General features: G+C 43.3%; 1 protein-coding gene across 1 annotated transcript in view; it reads right to left on the minus strand.

Moving 5' to 3' along the window:
• Window positions 1–16,565, minus strand: part of ARSB (arylsulfatase B) — a 181,166-nt gene that overhangs the window by 111,913 nt on the left and 52,688 nt on the right. The window lies entirely within an intron of this gene.

Below are 16,565 nucleotides of genomic sequence, written 5' to 3' on the forward strand. Positions count from 1 at the left end.
CTGCCGGGACTGTATTTTGTCGCTTATCTAACACAAAATAAACAGAACAATCTGGAGCTAATTTAAGTGGTTTACCATATCAGGATACAGCTGGGAAAGATTTTAAGAAAAAGGCCCAACAGGAACAATAGTGCTGTGAAGTTGAGCGGCGGCAGAGAGCACAGGAAGGCGGCTTCAGACAGCCTGGCAGACGGCTGTCAGCCACTCCAATAACAAGCCTCGGAGCCAATGAAAACGGGCAGGGTCTGTCCAGGCCGCTCAGCCGGAACCCTCACAAGGAGAACGGGATTCGAGGGCGTTCTGAGCTAATGCTCAGGTGTCAGGGCCACCAGCCTCCCGGGAGCCCGCGGGCTGGGCTCCCAGGCAGCGGGGAGTCAAGAGGAACTGCAGATGAGGGACAACGCTTCACTGCTGCACGACACTGGCCAAGACTTCTTTTCTTTTTGACGTGTGTGCATACACACTGGCTTTATCCGGACTTAGGAATCCAGCGAGGCCCCGCGGAGGAACATATGTTTTTGACATTGGCTTCTACTACTCTGCAGGCTGCTTGTCTTTTTATTTTAACTCTTTGGGGGCCTCTGGCTAGACCTTGAATTTCCTGGTGCAGTTTGACAGAGGAGAGAGGGCTTGAGGGAGTTAAAGCTATGTGCTGCCCTTGAAAGAACTTGCAAAAGCTTTCTATCTTAAAACAAACAAACAAAAAAACCTCACTTGGATCAAGCTTTTGACAAAAAGTCCACCAGTTAGGTGAACAGCATGGTCCCGAAGGCAGCGACATTTGGTGCCAAGAATACTGGACTGGAAGACTCCTAAGGCTGGCAGTCAGCAGGCTTCTGGGTCCAAGATTCCGCACTGAGGACCAGACGCCCTTCTCCTCTTATTCTTCTTCTAATACACGATATTAGCTTCTGCTTACACCTTCTTCCAGAGAGCATTCAACTTAGTAAAAATATCCCTCTGACAAGAACAACCTTTGGGTAAAATGGGAGGCAGTTTCATTTATTTGAGGGTAACTAAAAAAAAAAAAAAATCATCCTTGTCTATGTTCTAAAGGAAGAAGAATGCCATTTAGAAGATTCAGTTAAAAAAAAAAAAAATAGGACTTCCCTAGTGGTCCAAGGGTTGGGGGTTCTCCTGTCAATGCAAGGGACATGGGTTCGATCCCTGGTCCAGGAACATTCCACATGCCATGGGGCAACTAAATTTGTGTGCCACAACTACCGAGCCCATGCGCTGCAACTACTGAAGCCTGAATGTCGAGAGCCCAAGCTCCCCAGCAGGAGAAACCACCACAATGAGAAGCCGGTTCACTGCAACCAGAGTTCAGTTCAGCTCAGTTCAGTCGCTCAGTCGTGTCCAACTCTTTGCGACTCCATGAATTGCAGCATGCCAGGCCTCCCTGTCCATCACCATCTCCCGGAGTTCACTCAGACTCACGTCCATCGAGTCGGTGATGTCATCCAGCCACCTCATCCTCTGTTGTCCCCTTCTCCTCCTGCCCCCAATCCCTCCCAGCATCACAGTCTTTTCCAATGAGTCACCTCTTCACATGAAGTGGCCAAAGTACTGGACTTTCAGCTTTAGCATCATTCCTTCCAAAGAACACCCAGGGCTGATCTCCTTTAGAATGGACTGGTTGGATTTCCTTGCAGTCCAAGGGACTCTCAAGAGTCTTCTCCAACACTACAGTTCAAAAGCATCCATTCTTTGGCGCTCAGCTTTCTTAACTGTCCAACTCTCACATCCATACATAACTACTGGAAAAACCATGGCCTTGACTAGATGGACCTTTGTTGGCAAAGTAATGTCTCTGCTTTTGAATATGCTGTCTAGGTTGGTCATAACTTTCCTTCCAAGGTGTAAGCGTCTTTTAATTTCATGGCTGCAGTCACCATCTGCAGTGATTTTGGAGCCCAAAAAAATAAAGTCTGACACTGTTTCCACTGTTTCCCCATCTATTTGCCATGAAGTGATGGGACCAGGTGCCATGATCTTCGTTTTCTGAATGTTGACTTTTAAGCCAACTTTTTCACTCTCCTCTTTCACTTTCATCAAGAGGCTTTTTAGTTCTCTTCGCTTTCTTCCATAAGGGTGGTGTCATCTGCATATCTGAGGTTATTGATATTTCTCCTGGCAATCTTGATTCCAGCTTCTTCCAGCCCAGCGTTTCTCATGATGTACTCTGCATAGAAGTTAAATAAACAGGGTGACAATATACAGCCTTGACGTACTCCTTTTCCTATTTGGAACCAGTCTGTTGTTCCATGTCCAATTCTAACTGTTGCTTCCTGACGAGCATATAGGTTTCTCAAGAGGCAGGTCAGGTGGTCTGGTATTCCCATCTCTCAGAATTTTCCACAGTTTATTGTGATCCACACAGTCAAAGGCTTTGGCATAGTCAGTAAAGCAGAAATAGATGTTTTTTTGGAACTCTCTTGCTTTTTCCATGATCCAGCGGATGTTGGCAATTTGATCTCTGGTTCCTCTGCCTTTTCTAAAACCAGCTTGAACATCTGGAAGTTCACGGTTCACATACTGTTGAAGCCTGGCTTGGAGAATTTTGAGCATTACTTTACTAGCGTGTAGGATGAGTGCAATTGTGTGGTAGTTTGAGCATTCTTTGGCATTGCCTTTCTTTGGGATTGGAATGAAAACTGACCTTTTCCAGTCCTGTGGCCACTGCTGAGTTTTCCAAATTTGCTGGCATATTGAGTGCAGCGCTTTCACAGCATCATCTTTCAGGATTTGAAATAGCTCAACTGGAATTCCATCATCTCCACTAACTTTGTTCATAGGGATGCTTTCTAAGGCCCACTTAACTTCACATTCCAGGATGTCTGGCTCTAGGTCAGTGATCACACCATCGTGATTATCTTGGTCATGAAGATCTTTTTTGGACAGTTCTTCTGTGTATTCTTGCCATCTCTTCTTAATATCTTCTGCTTCTGTTAGGTCCATACCATTTCTGTCCTTTATCGAGCCCATCTTTGCATAAAATGTTCCCTTCATATCTCTAATTTTCTTGAAGAGATCTCTAGTCTTTCCCATTCTGTTGTTTTCCTCTATTTCTTTGCATTGATCGCCAAGGAAGGCTTTCTTATCTCTTCTTGCTATTCTCTGGAACTCTGCATTCAGATGCTTATATCTTTCCTTTTCTCCTTTGCTTTTCGCTTCTCTTCTTTTCACAGCTATTTGTAAGCCCTCCTCAGACAGCCATTTTGCTTTTTTGCATTTCTTTTCCATGGGGATGGTCTTGATCCCTGTCTCCTGTAGAATGTCACGAACCTCAGTCCATAGTTCATCAGGCACTCTATCTATCAGATCTAGGCCCTTAAATCTATTTCTTACTTCCACTGTATAATCATAAGGGATTTGATTTAGGTCATACCTGAATGGTCTAGTGGTTTTCCCTACTTTCTTCAATTTCAGTCTGAATTTGGCAGTAAGGAGTTGATGATCTGAGCCACAGTCAGCTCCCAGTCTTGTTTTTGTTGACTGTATAGAGTTTCTCCATCTTTGGCTGCAAAGAATATAATCAATCTGATTTTGGTGTTGACCATCTGGTGATGTCCATGTGTAGAGTCTTCTCTTGTGTTGTTGGAAGTGGGTGTTTGCTATGACCAGTGCGTTCTCTTGGCAAAACTCTATCAGTCTTTGCCCTGCTTCATTCCGTATTCCAAGGCCAAATTTGCCTGTTACTCCAGGTGTTTCTTGACTTCCTACTTTTGCATTCCAGTCCCCTATAATGAAAAGGACATCTTTTTTGGGTGTTAGTTCTAAAAGGTCTTGTAGGTCTTCATAGAACCATTCAACTTCAGCTTCTTCAGAATTCCTGGTTGGGGCATAGACTTGGATTACTGTGGTATTGAATGGTTTGCCTTGGAAACGAACAGAGATCATTCTGTCGTTTTTGAGATTGCATTCAAGTACTGCATTTCGGACTCTTTTGTTGACCATGATGGCTACTCCATTTCTTCTAAGGGATTCCTGCCCACAGTAGTAGATATAATGGTCATCTGAGTTAAATTCACCCATTCCAGTCCATTTTAGTTTGCTCATTCCTCTAATGTCGACGTTCACTCTTGCCATCTCTTGTTTGACCACTTCCAATTTGCCTTGATTCACGGACCTGACATTCCAGGTTCCTATGCAATATTGCTCTTTACAGCATCGGACCTTGCTTCTATCACCAGTCCTATCCACAACTGGGTATTGTTTTTGCTTTGGCTCCATCCCTTCATTCTTTCTGGAGTTATTTCTCCACTGATCTCCAGTAGCATATTGGGCACCTACTGTCCCAGGGAATTCCCCTTTCAGTATCCTATCATTTTGCCTTTTCATACTGTTCATGGGGTTCTCAAGGCAGGAATACTGAAGTGGTTTGCCATTCCCTTCTCCAGTGGACCACATTCTGTCAGACCTCTCCACCATGACCCACCCATCTTGGGTTGCCCCACAAGCATGGCTTAGTTTCATTGAGTTAGACAAGTGCACCGGCTGCAACGGCCCTCGCAGAAGCGTGGCCATAGGAGCTACCCCACATCTGAGGTCAGGGGCGGCGGCCAAGAGGAGCTACTCCATGTCCAAGGTCAGGGGCGGCGGTCAAGAGTGCCAGGCTTTGATGGCACAGGAGCGGCTGACAGGAGCTACCCCACGTCGGAGGTCAGGGGCAGTGGCCGAGAGGAGCTACCCCATGTTGGAGGCCAGGGGCAGTGGCCGTGAGGCGATACCCCTCGTCCAAGGTAAGGAGCAGTGGCTTTGCTTTGTTGGAGCAGCTGTGAAGAGATACCCCACGTCCAAGGTAAGAGAAACCCAAGTAAGACGGTAGATGTTGCAAGAGGGCATCAGAGGGCAGACATACTGAAACCATAATCACAGAAAATCAGTCAATCTATTCACACTAGGACCACAGCCTTGTCTAACTCAGTGAAACTAAGCAACTAGAGAGCAGCCCCCAAATGCCCTAGTTTGAGAAAACCCGCACACAGCAACAAAGACTCAGTGCAACCAAATTAACTAAATTAAAAATAAAATAATAAAATCGTAGAAATTAAATAAATGTTTTACGAGTCACTTTCCATCTAGTGTCACTATAGATCACGATAACAGAACTAACTTAAGACTCAAATTTTAGTGTGCAAATAGGTAGAAATATGAATAGGCTTTCTAAGAGCAGAACCTGAAAACTTCTAAAAGATTTTTTTTTTTTTAAAAAAGGAAGGCAGAGAAATATCCTCTTTAGATATGCAATATCCCTTCTATTTCTAGAGCATGTAAGTTTGGACAATGATTATTTCAAAAATATTTGTGCACACTTAAAAAAAAAAACTATCTGAAAATATACAATTTCTCTAGAACAGCTCTCAAACAACAGCATGGAAGGCGTGTTAATGCAGCGATTGTTGGTTCCCATCTCCAGAGTTTCTGGTCCAAAGATGGGCCAAAGATCCTGCATTTCAGATGAGCTTCCTGGTGATGGTGATGCTCCTGAGACCACATTTTGAAAACCATTTCTCCAGTGAGAGATTTAATGGCTTGTGCATCAAACTCAGTGCTTCCCAAGTGGCTCTGTGGTAAAGACCCCGCCTGCCAATGCAGGAGCTGCAGGGTAGATCCTTGGGTCAGGAAGATCCCCTGGAGAAGGAAATGGCAACCCAATCCAGTATTCTTGCCTGGGAAATGTCACGGACAGAGGAGCCTGGCAGGCCATAGTTCTCGGGGTCGCAAAAGAGTCAGAAATGTCTTAGTGACTAAACAACAACATTAAAATCAACCAGTTTTAGGGATTTCCTGGGCAATCCAGTAGTTAAGACTCCTTGCTTCCACTGTACAAGGCACAGGTTTGATACCTGGTAGAGGAACTAAGATGCCAGCACAGCCATACCACAGCCCTCCTCCCCACCCCACCCCGCCAAATAAATAAACAGTAAAAAAAAAAAAAGAAACTTAAAAAAAAACACAAAAAAAGTCAACCAGTTTTCACCCTGCATCATTTTTTCTGTTCTTTTGAATCACTGGCCAAGTGTGGTTGAAGCCCAAGAGTGGAAAAACAAGTAAGAAGACAAATGGGAACTGAATCCATGCAGAATATTCACAGAAGTCACACAAAGAGAAAATGGCTGGACCTTAATTTTGTGAGGATTAAATTATAAAAGAATTTAAAAAGTAGTTGCTTTCTGAAGGGTAAAATTGACCTTCGCTTAAGGATGGAAAAGAATTAGTAGAGAAGAAATTTTTATAACAATGAGCCCTTGGTCTAGAGCCCACACATGGTGGTTCTCATTCCAGCTACACTAGAGAACCACTTGGGCAATCAGAATCTTTGGAGAGGGCTTTCAAGGTAGTTCGGGAATATAGAGAAGATCACAAACCTGCCTAGAAGGTCCTCTGCCCTGTAGAAAAGGGTGTTTGAATTCATCATTGGACTACAGATATCTCAAATGATGTCTTAGAAATCAACACAAAGATGATGATGTCAAGAAAGATGAAATGGCATGTAAGAAACTGCACAGCCAGTTAGAAGCAGACACAGCTGAACCTCTGTTCCTGAAGTTCATCCAAATCGCTATCATATTATTCACCTACAATGGCAATAGTAATTTGAAAGATATAGAAAAGAAGGTAATTGGAGAGAACTGAAAATAGGGATCTCAGTATACAATAGTAGGGTCAATAATCTTCTTGGAGAGTCCAGTGGTTTCATTCAAAGTATCCATTTTAAGAAAATGAGAAGTCAACATAGGCTTTCATCAGTTCCAAAGCCACACGTCTAATGAATGGTTATGTAATGAATGGGCCTTTGCTATCTACAACCTAAGTGGTTGTGGTGAGATTGGTTTAATAACACCGTTGTAGTACATGAAGACCATATGCATTGGAAGAACAGGAGGAAAGAGAGATGATGGACGAGAGCAATGCCGTCTGGCAGCCTTGGCAGCTCACAGGCCGGCTCTTCTCAAGCAAGCTGTTTCTGATACTCCATCCGTGAGATCACCCTCCTGCACTGAGAGAGGTTTACCAGAGGGAAAGTGAGGTCATGGAGTGATCTGGTGAGGCCCCCGGCTTGTCTGTGACTCAGCCTACTTTATGAGACTCAAAAAGAATTAAAACTACGTTCTAAGAGCCGCATCTTCCACCTGGTTCCCATCACTGTTTTTGGCTAGCAGGAAAAGGACCTGTCAGTTTTTATCGGCAGGAGGTAAGAAGGGACAGCACATTTCAGGGAAAAGCAAATAAACCTGCTTGCCAGGATGGGTTTCAGGTTTACCTACACAGCAGGTGGGTCAGAAAGTGCTGCTCCCATTCAAGTAACTGCAGCAGCGACATTTCACTCAGCTAGACAATGGGGCACCACACGGTCGAGGGGAAGGTCTGAGCTCCAAATATGGAACAGAGGTCGGGCAGGAGCTTCTCCAACTATCTGACTAAGGCACTTACATTTATGGGAACTTTTTTCTCTTGGGATCAATCCACAATCCCACTATCCATTCCCGTTTCTTGATAAAAACCAAACATACAATCTGAAATTATTTTTAAAGCAGCTTTGCTGAAAGAATATTTGAGGTATTAGAAAGAAGAATTAATGTATCATTCTGATCACTTAAATGCCTTTTTCCCATGGTTACTGAAAACACATGGAGAGCTCGGGGACAGGACTCAGGGAGTCAGTGGGATCCATGAACGTCTCATGCTCAGTCAGAGTGATGCCCCCTCCTTCACCAGGCCTTTTCTGGCCAGCCAGAATCATGATGGGAACCAGGCTTTTAACGGGTAGTTTTAATTCACTTTGAGTATCATCACATAGGCTGAGTCACAGACAAAGGCAGCACTTTGAGGTGGACTTTGTGGTTTTCCTGTCCTCTTATATGATGGAACCTATTTATTTAATTCTCATGCTTCTTACAACTATGAACAGACACAGACATACTGGTTTCTATCAATTCACTTTACAAAAGCACATTTGAATCTCTTGGTCTATATTTCAGTATAGGCTCAGTGTTATCTATTTGTGCTTGGAGCTGAAATTTGCAGACTTGCCATCCTACCAGTACCTGGGCCTCCCAGGTCCTGAACCTGCCTGCCAATGCATAAGACACAAGAGATGCAGGTTCGATCCCTGGGTTGGGAAGATCCCCTGGAGTAGGAAATGGCAACCCACTCCAGCATTCTTGCCTGGAGAATCCTACGGATAGAGGAGACTGGTGGGCTGTAGGCTACAGGGTCACAAAGAGTCAGACAAGACTGAGTACAGCATGCACACCCACACACCCCCACACACCCTAGGTACATAACAATTAATCTCTGCCATGATATAAGTATTTATACCAAAATATTCAATTAACGTACCGCAAATTTTAGCAAAATGAAAACCCCACCAAACCCTCTTTTCTAGCTGGAGTCATCCAAAGTATGATTTCTTAAAGTGACTGGTATTGTTAAAAATCATGTTTTGAATCCGCCACCAGTGTACATGTGTTCCCAATCCTGAACCCCCCTCCCACCTCCCTCCCCGTACCATCCCTCTGGGTCATCCCAGTGCACCAACCCCAAGCTTCCTGTATCCTGCATCGAACCTGGACTGGCGATTCATTTCTTTCATGTTGATGTATGGCAAAACCAATACAATATTGTAAAATAATAAGCCTCTAATTAAAATAAATAAATTTAAATTTAAAAAATAAATAAATAAAATTTTAAAAAATCATGTTTTGAAATAATTTTTAATATCAGAGAGATGGTTGCTATAGAAAGTTAAGTATTTCTCTTGGGTGGTAGAATAACTGATAATTTATAGCTTATCCCCTGCATCTTTCAGTAGTGTTATCATTTTCTACCACGTGTACGTGTGTGCTCAGTTGCTCAGCCACGTCCAACTCTTTGCAGCCCCATGAACCGAGGCTTCCCTGGTGGCTCAGATGGTAAAGAATCTGCCTGCAATGCAATCTGGGTTCAATCCCTGGATCAGGAAGATCCCCTGCAGAAGGGAATGGCAATCCACTCCAGTATTCTTGCCTGGAGAATTCCATGGACAGAGGCCTGGTGGGCTACAGTCCATGGGGTTGCAAACTGGTGGACATGACTGATCAACCTACACTTTCCACATTGTATAAATAAAGTCTACCCTGGAATCCAAAGGTTAGAAAGTGTTATGTTAAATGATAATTTACAAAGAAGAAAGACAGGAACTGGAAAGTATCTTTTCTCAGAGAGAAAAGTAACATTTTAGAGCCAACTTATTAAAAAATACACAATGAAGCAAACCCTCAATGTTTGCAGCAATCTCTGTCTAAGCCCCGCCTTGTTGGAAAAGGGTGGCCCACACACCTGAATGGAGTGGCCCAAATTCTCAGAATCACATGCTCGCACTGAGATACTTTATATTTGTTATATTTCATGAAAGTCTTCTGACAGATATTAAACATTCCTATTAATTTTCCTTTTGAACTGTGGTGTTGGAGAAGACTCTTGAGAGTCCCTTGGACTGCAAGGAGATCCAATCAGTCCATCCTAAAGGAGATCAGTCCTGGGTGTTCATTGGAAGGACTGATGTTGAAGCTGAAACTCCAATATTTTGGCCACCTAATGCGAAGAGCTGACTCATTTGAAAAGACCCTGATGTTGGGAAAGACTGAAGGCAGGAGAGGGGACGACAGAGGATGAGATGGTTAGATGGCATCACTGACTCGATGGACTTAAGTCTGAGTGAACTCCGGGAGTTGGTGATGGACAGGGAGGCCTGGCGTGCTGTGGTTCATGGGGTCGCAAAGAGTTGGACACGACTGAGTGACTGAACTGAACTGAACTGATTAATTTTCCAGGTCATTTGCCAACCAATAGACTAATTTCTTCAGCTCTTGAGTGTGCTCATCATTCCTTACTTGTGTATTTCAAACCAAAGGAGGCATGGTTCAATTCTGGTAGAAATGTTTCTTTTTGTCAAATAAATCTGGTCTTTCCTATCAGTGTGCAATCTCGTTTCTGTCTCCCATTCATTTCCTGGATACCACTTCAATTAACATGGACCCAATTTATCTAGCTGATATATCTAGGCCCTTTGCTTCTTTTCTCTGAGTTTCATCAGTCACATCATAAGGGATTTTTCTGAGCTCTATTGATTCTGTATCTGAAAGGAAACCAATGATCTAAGAGAAGATTCTCTGCATTGAGGATCAGGATAAGTAAAGCATTTTGTTTGGGTCAATCTAAGGCAAGCTAACTCTGTACATTAAGAGAAAAGATGCCCCAGAGGTAGTAATTGCATGTGTGTGTGTGTTCAGTCATGTCCAACTCTTTGCAACCCCATGGACTGTAGCCCTGGAGAAGGCAATGGCACCCCACTCCAGTACTCTTGCCTGGAAAATCCCATGGACAGAGGAGCCTGGTGCTGCAGTCCCTGGGGTCGCTGCAAGTTGGACACGACTGAGTGGCTTTGCTTTCACTTTTCACTTTCATCATTGGAGAAGGAAATGGCAACCCACTCAAATGTTCTTGCCTGGAGAATCCCAGGGACGGGGGAGCCTGGTGGGCTGCCATCTATGGGGTCGCACAGAGTCGGACACGACTGAAGTGACTTAGCAGCAGCAGGACTGTAGCCCTCTGGGGTTCAAGAGGCTCCTCTGTCCAAGGAATTTTCCAGTAAAGAATATTGGAGTGAGTTGCCATTTCCTCCTCCAGGGGATCTTCCCAGCCCAGGGATAGAACGCCTGTCTCTGGTGACTCCTGCCTTGGCAGAAGGATTCTTTACCACTGAGCCACCTGGGAAGCCTCTAAAGGCAGTAATGGGGAAGGTCAAATGGGCTTTCTATTAAACATGAAGACTGCATTCATTTGGGAAGAAAAGAAAAGGAGGGAGAAGATGTCAAATGGAGCCTGACATCCGTCAGGTCTGTTGGATGTTGATTTGCTTGCTATATCTCTTATGCAATCTTAGTCTGTGATTCCACTTACGCCCTTAGATAAGCGTTTATTGTTTACAAATATCCTCTGAGATAAATGAGCCATTATAATCTAAATAGGAAACTGAAGTTTTTGGATGAGAGTTACAAGCAAGGCATGGCTTCCACAAAATTCAAAATACCCCAGACTGTACTCACAAACCACGAGTAAATAATTGATAAAGATCACACACTCTACCTTTCTTTTCAGGATCTCAGCAGGTCTGTAGAGGCTTGCAATTTCCATGCAAGTTCCAAGGCAGGTAAGTGGCCAACTACATGAAGGTACCCTGACCTTTGGGGAGAAAAAGAAAGCTTTGCCCCGGTTTGTTCCATTCCAGGGCAAAGACGACTCTGGGCACATGGACAAGTTTCCTATAGTCGAAAGCCAAGAGAAGATTTGATCGAATTTCTGGGTTATTGCGGTAAAACACTAACCTTGCCTGTCTTCTGGGAACGTTTAGGTAAAACAAGAGGTCACTGAGATAATAACCCCAGATATCCTACCCCCAAACTGCCTGGTCATCCGAAGTCATTCTTTTCTTACTGACAACAGCCAAAAGATAAGAAGGCAGCTAAAACATCAGTTTGTTCTGTAGATAAAAATGCTATCTTGATGCCGACCTTTCTTCTTGAGATTTATCATTTTCCTATTAAATTTTATCATTTATCATGCCCTAAAGTTAATACGTGTCTAAGGAAATCAGAAACAGAATAAGGAATGAGAAAAGGACTTAGTGACTGGAGATTGTTACTTGTTTTCATTCAGTAAGGGGGATCTTTCTGGCCCGTTTTTCTACCAGGAATTACGAATGCATATATGTCTATACATATACACTGCAAAGTCAAACTTTAAAGTATCAATCTACTGTGTGCAGTGTTCCAAGCATACAAGATAGTAATGAACAAGACAGACAAGGCCCCTGCTCTCTTAGGGTTTAATTTGATGAGCAAGAAAAAAACAAGCAGACATGAATTCCCACTGTGATAAATGCTCTAAGCATTCCACTGCTGTGATGGGATAGACAGTGAAGGGGCAGAGAGGAACATCAGATGAAGAGCTGACTGTGAGCTGAGACATTAAACGACAAGGCATCAGCTCTGGGACCGTTACAATGAAGAAAGTTCCATACACATGGAATTCAAGTTCAAAGGTGCTCTCTAATACAATGCTAGGGTGGGAGGATACATTATGCCAAAGTTTCTTTTAAATTAAAGACTATATTAACTATATTGCTAGTAAGTTATTTTTGTCAAGAAAACCATAAGCTCAATGATGACTGGCAATCAACCGCAAAGAAACTTCAAGTCAAATTTTACAATTATCGTCCCTTTTCTTTCATCATGTGTGCTACCCACCTACTAATTTCACTGAAATGTTTTTATAGGCTAGGATACACATCCATTTGAAATCCTTTCTTTGAATGCAATTGTGTTGAAAAGTGGTAAATTAAACTACAATGTCGAGTGAAATCAAGGAAAACTGAATACTCTTCAACCAAATGTGGCCCCAAATCAGTCAATTTCTTAGAAGCCTACAATGGAACAAACCAAAAGAAAGGCCCAACTCAAACTGTCACCACACTTCCTCATGTTGGCCCATCAGCTTCACGAGACATCTTTTCAATCCTAAAGACAGTTAATTCATAGTCTTTAACTGTAGGTTTGACTGAGGTACAGAGTAGATTCCTTAGTGAATAGACTTACTCGTTCTGTTCAGAAAGGTATCTCCTTATATGTAGCAACTAAATATTTCACATGCAATTTTATCAGGGATTTCTGATGGTACTACTTGTAACTAAAACTACCAATACCAAAATATTGTCAATTTTTAAAGTAAAGTGAACTTCCTTTAGGTGGGATTATATTTATGGTACCTTTACAGAGATAAAGTTTACTGTAGACTGTATCTAATTTGATTTTTATGGGCCTTAAGAGATGGTCAACACTGAAATCAGATTGATTATATTCTTTGCAGCCAAAGATGGAGAAGCTCTATACAGTCAGCAAAAACAAGACTGGGAGCTGACTGTGACTCAGATCATCAACTCCTTACTGCCAAATTCAGACTGAAATTGAAGAAAGGAAGGAAAACCACTAGACCATTCAGGTATGACCTAAATCAAATCCCTTATGATTATACAGTGGAAGTAAGAAATAGATTTAAGGGCCTAGATCTGATAGATAGAGTGCCTGATGAACTATGGACTGAGGTTCGTGACATTGTACAGGAGACAAGGATCAAGACCATCCCCATGGAAAAGAAATGCAAAAAAGCAAAATGGCTGTCTGGGGAGGCCTTACAAATAGCTGTGAAAAGAAGAGAAGTGAAAAGCAAAGGAGAAAAGGAAAGATATAAACATCTGAATGCAGAGTTCCAAAGAACAGCAAGAAGAGATAAGAAAGCATTCTTCAGCGATCAATGCAAAGAAATAGAGGAAAACAACAGAATGGGAAAGACTAGAGATCTCTTCAAGAAAGTGAGAGATACCAAAGGAACATTTCATGCAAAGATGGGCTCGATAAAGGACAGAAATGGGATGGACCTAACAGAAGCAGAAGATATTAAGAAGAGAAGGCAAGAACACACAGAAGAACTGTCCAAAAAAGGTCTTCACGATGAAGATAATCACGATGGTGTGATCACTGACCTAAAGCCAGACATCCTGGAATGTGAAGTCAAGTGGGCCTTAGAAAACATCACTACGAACAAAGCTAGTGGAGGTGATAGAATTCCAGTTGAGCTATTCCAAATCCTGAAAGATGATGCTGTGAGAGTGTTGCACTCAATATGCCAGCAAATTTGGAAAACTCATCAGTGGCCACAGGACTGGAAAAGGTCAGTTTTCATTCCAATCCCAAAGAAAGGCAATACCAAAGAATGCTCAAACTACCGCACAATTGCACTCATCCTACACGCTAGTAAAGTAATGCTCAAAATTCTCCAAGCCAGGCTTCAGCAATATGTGAACCGTGAACTTCCAGATGTTCAAGCTGGTTTTAGAAAAGGCAGAGGAACCAGAGATCAAATTGCCAACATCCGCTGGATCATGGAAAAAGCAAGAGAGTTCCAGAAAAACATCTATTTCTGCTTTACTGACTATGCCAGAGCATTTGACTGTGTGGATCACAATAAACTGTGGGAAATTCTGAAAGAGATGGGAATACCAGACCACCTGATCTGCCTCTTGAGAAATTTGTATGCAGGTCAGGAAGCAACAGTTAGAACTGGACATGGAATAACAGACTGGTTCCAATAGGAAAAGGAGTATGTCAAGGCTGTATATTGTCACCCTGTTTATTTAACTTCTATGCAGAGTACATCATGAGAAACACTGGACTGGAAGAAACACAAGCTGGAATCAAGATTGCTGGGAGAAATATCAATAACCTCAGATATGCAGATGACACCACCCTTATGGCAGAAAGTGAAGAGGAACGAAAAAGCCTCTTGATGAAAGTGAAAGTGGAGAGTGAAAAAGTTGGCTTAAAGCTCAACATTCAGAAAACGAAGATCATGGCATCCGGTCCCATCAGTTCATGGGAAATAGATGGGGAAACAGTGGAAACAGTGTCAGACTTTATTTTTCTAGGCTCCAAAATCACTGCAGATGGTGACTGCAGCCATGAAATTAAAAGATGCTTACACCTTGGAAGGAAAGTTATGACCAACCTAGATAGCATATTCAAAAGCAGAGACATTACTTTGCCAACAAAGGTTCATCTAGTCAAGGCTATGGTTTTTCCAGTGGTCATGTATGGATGTGAGACTTGGACTGTGAAGAAGGCTGAGGGCTGAAGAATGGATGCTTTTGAACTGTGGTGTTGGAGAAGACTCTTGAGAGTCCCTTGGACTGCAAGGAGATCCAACCAGTCCATTCTAAAGGAGATCAGCCCTGGGATTTCTTTGGAGGGAATGATGCTGAAGCTGAAACTCCAGTACTTTGGCCACCTCATGCGAAGAGTTGACTCATTGGAAAAGACTCTGATGCTGTGAGGGATTGGGGGCAGGAGGAGAAGGGGACGACAGAGGATGAGATGGCTGGATGGCATCACTGACTCGATGGACGTGAGTCTCCGTGAACTCCAGGAGTTCATGATGGACAGGGAGGCCTGGCGTGCTGGGATTCCTGGGGTCTCAGAGTCGGACACGACTGAGCGACTGCTCTGATCTGATCTGAAGAGATATTTATGTGTGTGTGTTTCTTTAAACTTTTAGTGTTTTAAAATTTATTTTTATCTTTTGGCTGCATTGTGAAGCATGTGGAATCTTAGTTCCCTGCCCAGGGATTGAACCCCTGTCCCTGCATTGGAAGCATGAAATCTTAACCACTGGACTGCCAGGGAAGTCCCCATGGATTTCTTTAAACTTTTAATTTTACAATAGTTTTAGAGGTACAGAAACGTTGCAAATGTAGTACAGAGAGTTTCTGGACTTCTGGCTCCTGCACACAGTCAGTGTTTGTACAACAACATATCACCTAGGGATTACTGCTGTGGTGTCCTGGTCAACTAGTGCAAAAAAGCAAAGCTCAGATAGTGACGGTAATAATAATGGTAGCTGAATTTACCAAATCCTTCCTTGCACCAGGCCTGATACCACGTGCATTACATGAATTCTCGTAACAGTCTTATGAGTAAGCATCATTCCTATTTTGCAGACTGATAGAATACTGATGCTCAGAAAAGTAATTTAGCCCCAGTTACCCAATTGGTAAGTCGTAGAAAGAGGATCTGAATTCAGGTTTGCCTGATTACAGAGCTCCTGCTCTGTCTTAACCACTTGCTACGCTGACTCTCCCGGAAGGGCCTCAAGATCGCCACATCTTCTGGTCCATTACAAATCAGACTCTGTCCCAACCTCAGAAGCCAGTCCTACAGGCAGCCTAGTCCCCTATTCCTGGCTTTGCCCAGACCCGGCCTCCTAGCTTCTCCCCATTTCCAACATGCCACCCAACATGCCATCCTGATTTTCTGTATTGATTCTGCATTGACTGAAACTGGAGTCTCTGTTGGCACATTATGCGGCTCTGTCAGTCACCTGACTTAGGCAGCTGTTGTGCATGTGCTCAGTTGCTCAGTCATGTCTGACTCTTTGTGACCCCATGGACTGTAGCCCACCAGGCTCCTCTGTCCACGGGATTTTTCAGGCAAGAATACTGGAGTTGGCTGCCATTTCCTTCTCCAGAGGCTCTTCCTGACCCTCAGGAAGACTTGAGGGGTCGAACCCGAGTCTCCTGCGTCTCCTGCCTTGGCAGGAATATTCTTTGCCACTGAGCCAGGACTTGGGCGGCCTGTTGGAGCTATAATGCAATTTCAATTCTGGTGTGTTCTTTTGAGTTGGAAGAAAATCTCAGTCCATTACTAAGTTCCTGCGATGAGCCGTGTCTGCCTAAGGCCAAGAACAGTGACGGAACACAAGGGCAACAGTTGGCTCTGCTTCAGGGAACAGACTGAATTGGAGTTGAAATAATAGCATGTAACTTTAAAAGCAAAGCACTGTCCTGATATGTCAACATTTAAAGTCATTTTTCTTTTCCAACCTGTTTCTTAGGTCTTACTCTTCACACTGTTTAGGAAAGATCCACTGAACAATATTTCTGCACTTGTAAACATAGCCTGTAGTCT

This window comes from Bos indicus x Bos taurus, chromosome 10, assembly GCF_003369695.1.
Source record: "Bos indicus x Bos taurus breed Angus x Brahman F1 hybrid chromosome 10, Bos_hybrid_MaternalHap_v2.0, whole genome shotgun sequence".
Taxonomy (NCBI): Eukaryota; Metazoa; Chordata; class Mammalia; order Artiodactyla; family Bovidae; genus Bos; species Bos indicus x Bos taurus.